Below are 12,021 nucleotides of genomic sequence, written 5' to 3' on the forward strand. Positions count from 1 at the left end.
GTACAATATATCCTTGTAGCTTATTTTATACCTAATAGTTTGTACTTCTTACTCCCCTACCCCGATATTGCCTCCCCGCCCCCCTCTGGTAACCACTAGTTTGTTCTCTATATCTGTGAATCTGCCTCTTTTTTTTTTTTTAAATTATATTCACTAGTTTGTTGTATTTTTTAGATTCCACATGTAAGTGATGTCATATAGTATTTGACCTGAAGTTTTGACACAGCATCAGCAACAGTTAACACGTTTTGAGTCCTTCTAAGTTGCCCATACTGTACTAAGCACTTAGCATGCATTATCTCACTTAAACCTGTGAGGTAAGAATTATTATTCCCATTTTACAGATTAGAGATCATGGAGATTTAGAGAGTTTAAGATACTTAGAGACAAATATCTCTAAGATACTCAGAGAGCTTAAGTCGAGAGTTCAAACATCTAGGCTTGTTTGGTTCAGAGCTGCCTTCTTTGTGTCTATGAGCAACTCTGAACACCTTCCAAAGGTGGGGTATCAAAGTGCTCACAGCCTGTGCAGATGGTACCTTCAGGACTCCCAGGTCTGTTTCTTCCAGGAGCCTCCCCAGGATCCCTGGTCACAGTCTTCCCTCCTCTGAGCTCCCAGATACCCTTGTCTAATGATTCCTCAGCAAGCACATCTCACCTTGAATTTCAACTTTTGCATTTATATTGCAATTCCTGAACTTTTAACAACTTACCTTTTCATTTTTTTTCTACTCTTGTTTCCCTTTTTTAATTTATTTATTGTTTTGTTTCCCTTTAAATAGACTTTAATTTTTAGAACCCTTTTAGGTTTACAGAAACATTGTGGAGATAGTACAGAGTTCCCGTGTATCTCCCACACTCAGTTTCCCTTATAATTACCTGTTAGTCTGGTGTGTCTCCCTTTCAACTACGTTCTGTGCACTCAGGTACCCACCGATGTACTTTTGTAAATGCAGTTTGTTTTAGGAGCTCCATTCAATAAACATTTTAGAGCACCAACAGGTGACTGTGGGAGGGTCCCCAGGACTGTCAGGACTGTCCCCAGAATCTGTAAAGCATAGTGTCATGGAGCAGGGAAGACAGGAGGCAGGGGCACCAAGTTTGGGGAGGAAGGTGTTGGGTTCTCTTCGGGACAGGTTGAACTTGAGTGGGTCATCCAGGTGGGGGCATCCAGCAGGCACCTGAGAATAAAGATCTGGCACTTAGAGAGGACACAAATTGGTGTCTGTATAGCGAGCAGAATGAATTCCACTGTAGAGGTGCAGATGGGAGCATGTGGGTACCTGACCTTCAACTCATCACTTACCTTCTTTCTGATAACTCATGGCATTTGCACGTCTGTTGCCTAGCTTGTTTTTACAAAAATTCTTGGAAGTGGATAACAGTGAAGCACTTCTATGGGCCCTCTGTGCTGGTCATTTGTCTGTTTTAAGTGATATCTAAATATGAAACAAGGAAGCTTCTCTTAATGTTTCAAAGGCTTTTGGTACTATAGAAGTGGAATGGTAGGCTTCTGGAAGATGGGTAAGTCATCAGAGAGAAGCCAAGGGAAGCATTCTGAGGCAGCTCTTTATCACCAGGGCTCAACACAGTGCCTGACACACAGTGGATCCTCCACAAATGTTCATCCAATACACTGTTAATAAGATGAGAAGAATGGGAACAGAGTTTCTCTAGTCTCTGAACACGTGGAAAATCAGAGTTATCCCTCAGACAGGGAGAGGGGACTTGACAGATGGTCCCAAAGCAAGCTCAGGCTTAGAAACAGGATGAGGTAATGCAGTGTCTCTGGCAGAGGGACCTGACACCATGCAGACAAGCACAGGGTAGGTGACCCCTGCCACTCAGGCAGGATGCTGGTTTAGGGCCATTCATGACTGAGCCTAGTGACTGAAAGAAACGAGTCAAGGCAAGGGCTGGCCTTCCAGGAGCTAACCACACAGAGCTTTCCAGACAGGCTGGAGTGGGTCTGTGGGCACTGTGCAGAGGGGCAGGGCCTTGGGGGAGGGATCAGGGGCTCACCTGAGGCTCAGCTTCTAGTGGAGGGCCTGGGTGGCCAGGGATGCTTCAGGTCAGGGCAATCCCGGTGGGGTGGGGGGAGGGAAAGGATAACGTTGACAGTGCATTCCCAGGTAAGAGCCGGCTGTGCCACCCACACTGTGCCAGCACCAACCCTCCCCAGCTCCAAGTATGAGTGTCCTTGCCCAGAAGCCACTCCCTCTGCCAACTCAGGCAAAGAAAAGGAAAACGGTCAAGGCTAGTGCCTACTCAAGCCGACCTTTACCTAGGCTCCAAAACTAGGCTTCCAGATGTGCAGTCTGTGATCTGTTTCATATCCTATGAATGTGTGAGTGAGTTGCGGAAGGAGGCAGGATAGTGATTTAGTATTTGTTTCCCTTTAGTTTTCCAGTAAGAATTTTTGTTGGTTTGTTTGTTTGGGGTGGGGGTGGGGAAAATTGGGGGTGGTGCTTGTTTTTGAAAATTTCTACCCTCGTTCCAGCCCAGGCCCTGTCTCAGGAGAGGTTCCAGAGCAGAGTGTGCAGGGACTGGTCTTCTCAGACCAGAGTCCTTGGTGAAGTTCACCAACAGTTCTAGGTCATTCCTCTGTTTCAGAGACTCAATTTTATCAGTTCACCCAGGGTCATCAGGTAATCTGCTACCCAGGGGCACAAACATTGATTCATAAGGCCTGTTTTTTAACTTGTATGGAGCAAGAGAACTGTCCTGTAGGCCAAATCTTCACATCAGGGTCTAGGGGCTTCTCGGGGGAAAATCCTCTCAAATCAGGATGAGTGGGTTGTTTGGAAACTGTGGATTCCCAGCAAAGAAGCTGAATGGTCTTGAGGGTTGTTTACTTAAGCTGTGATAGCCCCAGTAATTGCCTTTAGCCACATAAAGATAGCTGCCATGCAGAAACCACTTTCATGCCAGCTGGCCACACAGTGTGTCCTCTCTGTGGGAGTACTGGAGAAACTGCTAGTAAAAACTTCTCCTTGCTCTAAAACCTACTCAAGTGAGCGCTGAAGACCAGCTGCCTGGGCATCACCAGGGATCTTGTTAGAAATTCAGAGTCACAGGACCCCACCTGGGGTCAGAATCTGCATTTTAACAGACTCCCAGGACACCAATGCTTTTTATAGTTTAAGAAGCCCTGGGCTAATAAAAAGAAATGAAATTGAGTTATTTGTAGTGAGGTGGATGGACCTAGAGTCTGTCATACAGAATGAAGTAAGTCAGAAAGAGAAAAACAAGTACCATATGCTAACACATATATATGGAATCTAAAAAAAAAAAAAAATGGTTTTGAAGAACCTAGGGGCAGGACAGGAATAAAGACACAGACGTAGAAAATGGACTTGAGGACACGGGGAAGGGGAAGGGGAAGCTGGGACGAAGTGAGAGAGTAGCATTGACATACATACACTCCCAAATGTAAAATAGATGGCTAGTGGGAAGCAGCCGCATAGCACAGGGAGATCAGCTCGGTGCTTTGTGACCACCTAGAGGGGTGGGATAGGGAGGGTGGGAGGGACACACAGAGGGAGGAGATATGGGGATATGTGTATATGTATAGAGGATTCCCTTTGTTATGAAGCAGAAACTAACACACCATTGTAAAGCAATTATACTCCAATAAAGATGTTAAAAAAAAAAAAAAAAAGGAAGCCCTGGGCTAGAGTCTAGGCTCCATGTGGATCTCAAAATCCACATCAGCTTGATTCATCTCAACACCCGCAGGGAACCCTTCCTGTCCACAGGGTCCCTCAAGGCTGGACCCGGGATCCCCCGCTGGCAACGGGGAGGGCACTGGGATCAGCAGGGCTGCCTCCTGTTCCTGGATTCTCTTTCTCTCTGCAGCTCTCTGCAGCCATTGCCTACTTTTGAGTCCTGGCGTGGACTTTATTGTGGAAGTCAGTGGGTCTCTTCAAATGCTTCACTGTCTGAATCCAGTCTCAGAAGCAGTAATCTTATGACGTTTAGAGATGGTTTACAATGATTATATTTTAGGTTAGCTGCTTTCTGATCACCTGGTTGGGGGCTGTGGACTTTAATGTCATCAGTTAAGCAAATTTCAAATCTCACTCTAGCACAGGTTATTTCTAGGAAACATTCTGGGGGATAGTTATCCCAGGCACACTGCACTTAGTGACCTTGTCTTTATATTTTAGGGTCTTTTATTTCATGCCTGTGGCATCAAATTCAAATATAAACTGGACTCAAACCTTCCTAAGATGGCTATGGTTACAAGATCCAGGCTGGAGCCTGGCAGTAAGTCACTCTATTCTGGGCACAGAGCTTCAGCCATCTGCCTGCTGGATAGTATTTCAGTGTCTCAATACCTGAGATGTGTGAAAGGTGGCTTTAAGATAGAAGATCTCAAAGATCTGAAGCTAAGCTGTGCCACTTGGAATCAATTACTTTGGGTTCTTTTCACTCCCACATATTCGTCTATAAAACGGATATGGTACCTACTTGACAGAATTGTTGGCAGGCTAAAACTGACCCAGTATAAGCACTCAGCCCATTACCCAAACCGGGTAGGGGCTCAGTGAATATTAATAGACTGACACCTGGGAATCTTAGCTGTAGGACACGGCTTCCCTACCATTCAGGAGACTGTGTGTGATAAAGCAGGGAAGGCAGGCCAGCCCTCATGGATGTAACCACCAAACTGTCGCCTCCTTGACCACATTTCCATGTCTGAGAAATAAAACTTTTGGCAGGATAATTTTCCAAACCAAGGGAACATTTGTCTACTTGCACGTATTAAGCTGAAGAAGCCAAAAAGTTTCAGATGATATATTTTCCAAACCCTGGATTTGCTGATTTAGGATTTAGATTTAATTATGTTTGCAAGTATTTTCTTTACACATTTGTTCATGTTCCCCTTTTACATCAGCGGCCAGACAGCACTTCACAATATTCTTTCAAAAGCCTCTTTTTTTAGACCCCCCTTTTTTTAAGACCTCAACTTATACTAAGTTTGGCCATACTGCACAGAGTTTATCAGACGTATTATTGTTTAAGATGCCAGATTTACACCATAGAGGAAGGGAAACTAAGACATAAGTGAAAGAGTTGTAAGCTACAGATGTCAAAAAGAGGAAGATGAAACTGATTCATTGATATTTTAGAAACAAATATAATTATTTTAATTCAATGACTCTCCTTATCAAAGATAAGTACACATACTGAGAATTTAATACATCAGCTTGTCTTGTAGAGATAATATGAATGCATTGCAATTCTGTTAAACCTGTACTTAGATTTCTGGAGCATCAGTCACTCTCCAAAGTCTTATTTTTAGAATTATTTGCGACTTCCCCCTCAACATGAATCTGAATCCAAATTTTGAAATAAAATTAAATCTGAAATGAAAAATAAATGGATCCCCCCCAAATATTCAAATTTTTCAAATCCCACTTGGATGTTCCCTGAACCTCTTTAATAAAAATTCTGCCTTGCAGTCAGTCTGTGTCACGGTTAGATTTATAATGAGGCAGTACAGTGGTGTCATTTGGGGCTGGGTTCAGAAGCTAGATTGCCTAGATTTGAATTCTCGTTGTCACCACTAGTTAGCCATGCGACCTGGGGCAAGTTCCCTCTGTATAATGCCAGTTTCCACACCTGGAAAATGGAGATAATATTTATTCTTATGTTTAAGGATTGTTAATGAGGAGTACATGAACTAATACTATAAAGGGATTAGAATTGTTACCAGCACACGGTAGATGATCAGTAAATCTTAGCTGTTGTCTGTCATTCAGCTCTATATTCCAGGACGTTCCCAGCCAAATAGACTAGATTCTTCGCCATCATTCGCTAACTAGAGTGGCAATAAACTGGGGAAGATAGTCTATGCATACTGTATCAGACTGCAACAATATGTGGATATCACATTATCCACGGAAAAGAGAGAAATATGGAATAGTACATGGCAACACTTGATTTTGAACCCGGGTCTCTCTGCTCCAAAGGCCAATCTGTTCTCTTTGGACCCTGTTGCCAAGAGCTCAGCATGAGCTGACAATGTGCAGTGGTTGTTAATGCAGTGAATGTGGTGGTAGGCAAATGGGATGTGTACAGGCAGAAGCCTGTGGAACAGAGGAATGGTGGTAGCCCTGCTCCATTCCTCTGTTTGACCATCTGGATCGGTCAGACCATGCTTCCAAAAGTGACTAGCGGGTGGGAAGACATGGAATCGCGTCCTGTGGTGACCCTTAGGAGGGATTAAGATATTTTGCCTGAAGGAGAGAAGACAGCTGTGGACATGAGAGCCGTCTTCAAACAATGACCAATTTATCAAAAATAGAGGGAAAGAGAATTCAGTATAATATAGGTGAAAACTTCTTTCTTTTTTGCCCACACCGTGTGGCTTGCAGGGTCTTCCCGGACCAGGGATTGAACCCAGGCCGTTGGCGGTGAAAGCTCAGAGTCCTACCACTGGGCCACCAAGGGAGTTCCCTAGGTGAACACTTTCTAACTGTCTGAACCATCCAAGGCTCTCTGGTTTGGGAAGTGATAACTTTGCTCTCATTGGAAAGATTGAGGAGAAGCTCGATAACCACTTGATGGGGTAAAGTAGAGGAATTTTGTCAAATGAATTCAACATATGTTTAGTGGACGTCTGTTACAGGCCATGTATGGTACATGAGGTAAAGTTCCTGCCAAACTTGAAATTCTATTATGAAACTAGAAGGGCTAAATAGGACCTTATATCCTGCTCAAAACTCTGACTTTGACCACTATACTCATTGGCATAAATATTCTTGTAATTAATTTTAAAATTATAATAATTATAATAATATATAATTAATTATACTAATTGCAATAATTATAATAATTAATTATTATTATATATTCTATTATATGTAATTATATATTATTATTAATTATAATTATAATAGTTATTATAATAATTATAATAATATATAATTAATTATATATTCTGCTTTCCCTGACCTGAGTAACTTTTGCCACTTGCTATAAAGTAGGGGCAAACTCCACCATATCAACCTGGATTGTCCCTGTTCCATGTTCTCCCATGTAAGCTTCCTTTTAGCACAGGGGAAACCAAGAATAATTTAGTCAGCAGTATTAGAACAGGAAACCAAAGGTTTCCAAGTACATTTTAAAGGGAAAAAAATGCAAAATAAAATGGAAAATAGTACCAACCTCAAATATCAACCTCAAATAAATATATGAGCTGACAATTCACCTACATTCTCTGGAACACATCCTGTTCCAGTGCGCAGAGCTCCATATTTTTATTTTATGATTCTGGCCCTAAAATGATTGCCCTGGGCTTAGGGTTCCAAAGTAAAGAAAGTGGATACAGCTTGTCAAATAGGAGCTGTGGTCAGAGCTGAATGTAGGTTGGAGTAGCGTCTGTAGTGGTTGCTGGGAGGACCTATACTATGTGACCAGCAGAGTACAGCCATGACTGACCAAAGCATGTTTGAAAGCATTTGAAAGGGCTTTATCTATGTTTTGTTTTCTAACACTGCCTCCCAATTCATAAAACCTCAATCAGTATTCGCTCAAGTGCAGGGTGGTAGAAAGTCGAAACACTGGGCAAAGTAACAGGGAGAAAACTTGCAAGTTGATATTTAACTTTGAGCGAGTCATTTGTCCGGTTCACTAGAAAGACTTATGCTCTGAGAAAGGAGATGGATTAAGACTGTGGTTTTCAAACACAGGTCGTAGCCCACTGAGAAATCAATTTAATAAGTTGAAATCAGCATTTTAAAAAATTAAATAGAAAATTCCAGACTGCTTTGCACACAGCAAGGGTGTTAATTTAATGAAACTTTTGCTTATTTCATGTGAATACACACACACACACACACACGCACATACACGCACATGCACATGCACATACACACATGTGTATACTGGATTGTGCAGTAAAGTGAACATTTTACCACGGAGCACAGTCAAAAATGTTTGACAAATGCTGACCTAAGAGAACCCATTTAGCATTTGGGCCACAGAGAGGACCCCAGAGAAAGCAAATGATTTTGGATCCTCTATTACTGAGTTGACAGATTAATGTATTTTTATAAATTGTGATACAATATACATAACATAAACAGACTAACGTTTTAAAATGTAAGGGAAAAAGCACTAAATGCCTTTGTCTAAAAACTAAAAACCTCCCACCCCCAACTTGTATCATCTTAGAGGTTTGGGTTTACAATGCCGTCCCCCTTCTCCCATCCCCATTGTTTTTCCTCCTAGGACTAGGACCAGGACTAGGTTCCTGGTCTGTATCTCCCGGAACAGGTGTATGTTTTGATTTTGACCTTATGGGGCAAGGAGCAAAAGTTCCCTCTTGTACCTGTGACTGAGTTAGAGAGGAGAGTGTGTTTACATTCAGTTGTACTTTTACATTACAAAATAGATTGTTAAAAAGCAGGTAATTAACTAGAATCTAAATAGGCATATAATTTGGAACAAGATTTAGAGAACTACAGCGTGCCTTGGTGAGCACACCAGTCTTACCTTCCTTTTCAGATCTGGGCAGTTGTCTGTCACAGACCCTGACTCACTTTTATTTTTGCTTATATTTCATATTTGCATCCTTGTTTGTTGTCCTTTAAGTATAAATTGTTTCCCCAGCTACATTGTTTGCCTTTTCAGGGGTACAGATTCCTTTCTTATCTCTTTCAGTGGCTTTGCCAGACACACAGTACTATTCAATAAACGTAATTGTATAAATGCAATAAATGATAATTGATTACTTTTTCTTCTCAGCCATTATCAATAACTGAGTCATTTTTACTGGAATCAGGGCAGTCAGATGCCATTGAAGACAACTTTCCTTTTCTGGAGCAATAACCTCATTGCTAGTTGCTTAGAATTTCTCAGTTTCCAGGCTTTTCCCCCTCAGGCCACATTTACTCACTTGGCTTGGGCTCTGAACTAGCAGCACCTTGCATTTGTATAACAGTGTAGCTAAAGGAGCTTTCCTACTTTTTAATTCACTGGTGAAGGAGATAAAGGGATGTTATCTTCATGTGGCCAATGGGGAAACTGAGGCATCGAGCCATTAAGCCCATGGTTCTGCAGCACAGTTGGTGACAGCTCTGGACTAGTTGCTGACTTCGAGGCTGGGGCTCTTTTCACTACATCAGTGGCTTCTCTGCTTTGTTTTTCCCTCCTATTTCTCCCTCACTAAATTGGAAGATTCCTGCTTTCATCTCAACGTGAAGCAAAAAGAGAGGGAGGGAGAATTGTGCAGCTGATGATTTCTATAACTCTCTTTTCCACCAGTGATTTCCCTGAGGTATTTACGTAGAGTAGGATTTTTAATACACACCACAGGCAAGCCGGTCTCCTCTGGCTAAATACCTTATTTCTTCCTCATCAATCCAAGTCTGGCCTGAAGACATCTTCCATGTTACTTTCCTGCCGGATCCTGCCCCATCCCACCCAGACTGACTCAACGAAGAGTCTACTCTGTGCCAGTTTACTGTGTGTTTTTAGGAGACTGCACCTGCCTTATCTCACTTAAACCCACAGAAAATCTGTGAGGCAAGTATTTTTATTCCCGTTTAAGAGCCGATAAAACTCAGGCTCAAGAAAGCTGAGAACTCCAGTTCCTCAACTCCAGGTTTCGTGCTCTTTTCCCAGATCTCCAGGGCTTTTATTTATTTACTTGCTTGTTTATTATTTAAGCACATCATACATTCCTCTCCAACCTCCAGTTTCCTTTATGCAAAATTTCTAGCATACATGATTTAGAAAAATTTTTGTGTACCTTTTGGAATAACTGCAAGAATTTTAGGTCCACTGTAAGGTAAGTCTTGTGTAACAACAGTCTGTGGAAAGTTGGAAATTGAATAATGTCCATTTCAGTTATGCTGGATAGTTTAAATAAAGCTACCAAACATTTATTTCATTGCAAGCAACCAAGTTACTGGGTCTCCAGAAGTGGGAGGCAATGCTATGTAATAATGGCAACAACAACAACGAAAATCAGATTTAAAAAATAAAATCTTTGAACATATGTATGGGTTACCAGACAAAGCAAAATTGCCTCTCAGTATGTATAGATACTACAAACAATAAATGCTGGAGAGGGTGTGGAGAAAAGGGAACCCTCTTGCACTGTTGGTGGGAATGTAAATTGATACAGCTGCTATGGAGAACAGTATGGAGGGTCCTTAAAAAACTAAAGATGGAATTACCATATGACCCAGCAATCCCACTGCTGGGCATATACCCAGAGAAAACCATAATTCAAAAAGACACATGCACCCCAATGTTCACTGCAGCACTACTTACAAAAGCCGGGTCATGGAAGCAACCTAAGTACCCATCGACAAACAAATGGATAAAGGAGATGTGGTACATGTATACAATGGAATATTACTCAGCCATAAAAAGGAACGAAATTGGGTAATTTGTAGAGACGTGGATGGAACCAGAGACTGTCATACAGAGTGAAGTAAGTCAGAACGAGAAAAACAAATATCGTATATTAACGCATATATGTGGAATCTAGAAAAATGGTACAGATGAACTGGTTTGCAAGGCAGAAATAAAGACATAGACATAGAGAACAAACATATGGACATCAAAGGGGGAAAAGGGGTGGGATGAACTGGGAGACTGGGATTGAAATATATACACTAATATGTATAAAATAGATAACTAATGAGAACCTGCTGTATAGCACAGGGAACTCCACTTTGCTATACAGTAGAAACTAACACAACATTGTAAAACAACTATACCCCAATTTAAAAAAAAAAAAGATTCTACAACAAAGCAAGACAAATTTATTTTCATCTACTTGAAATTGCAGAGGAGGGAGATCCTGCAAAGCTTCCAGGGAGAAAGGGATAGTGAAGGGAATGTAATTGCACAGTATCCGTTATTACTAATAAAAGCATGAAAATAAACATATAATTGGCACGCTTTTTAGTGTCTTCTTTATTGTTTCATTTTACTAAATGTAAACTTTTAAATTTGGATTTTCATAGGTTCCATCCTGACCTCCAGTCTCCTAAGTCTATTTTCTCCACGTGGTTATAAGATTTTTCACCTGGATATTAGCATTCTTTTCTTTTCTTTTTTTTTAAGGTCCAACCAGTCTGGGAAAGAGAAGGGACTCAGGACCTACTGTCAGAATTTCAAGTTGGCCGCATCACAGCGAATCCATCCCATTCCCTGCTTTAACTTTTTCCTGTGTAGAGCAACTAAGGTGCAGCGATATTCCTACTTATAAGATTTTAAAATATTTCTTCTTGGGGAGAGATTTTAGGGCGGCGGGCACACCCCTCTGTACTTCCGCATTTCGGAGCGTAATAAGTGGAAGAGCAGAAGCCCGAGGCCGGGAAACGGATTTGGATTTCAAAGGGCTATTGTGCCTCCCTCTGGGCTCTGACCTGGAAAGCGCTTTATCTGTAACCCTTTTATGGCCCCAGACATATTCTTGCTTCCTGGCTATTTGTAAACTTGTCTAATCTCCCTCACAGGACTGTAGGTTACCGATCAAAGGGAGGGAGAGGGTGAGAATGTTTGTAAGAGTTTAGAAAGTGATAACAATCCTATTTTATTTATGTATTATGCATTGCACAATCCTATAATAACAATGACAATGTACATTAAAGTTCTTCTACAATTCTATCACCCTAATAAATCGCTTGTTTCTATTTTATCTTCCATTTCCTCATGCATTAAAACATTCTGCAAAGCTCTGTGCCAGCCTTAGGGATTCACGGGAAGCTTTTACACATCCTAAATGCAAATTTGCATTTTGCTTTTTTTAAAAAATTATAGTTGATTAACAATATTGTGTTAGTTTCAGGTGCACAGCAAAGTGATTGGTTATACATATATAGGTACATATCCATATACTTTTTTTGACTCTTTTCCATTATAGTTTATTACAAGATATTGACTATAGTTCCTTGTGCTATACAGTTGCATTTTGCTTTTAATTCTTTTTCCTTTTTACTTATCCTAAGTATTTCTGATGCTGCAAAAATATTCACAACATGGCTTTAGTGA

The sequence above is a fragment of the Eschrichtius robustus genome, chromosome 6 (assembly GCF_028021215.1).
Source record: "Eschrichtius robustus isolate mEscRob2 chromosome 6, mEscRob2.pri, whole genome shotgun sequence".
Taxonomy (NCBI): domain Eukaryota; kingdom Metazoa; phylum Chordata; class Mammalia; order Artiodactyla; family Eschrichtiidae; genus Eschrichtius; species Eschrichtius robustus.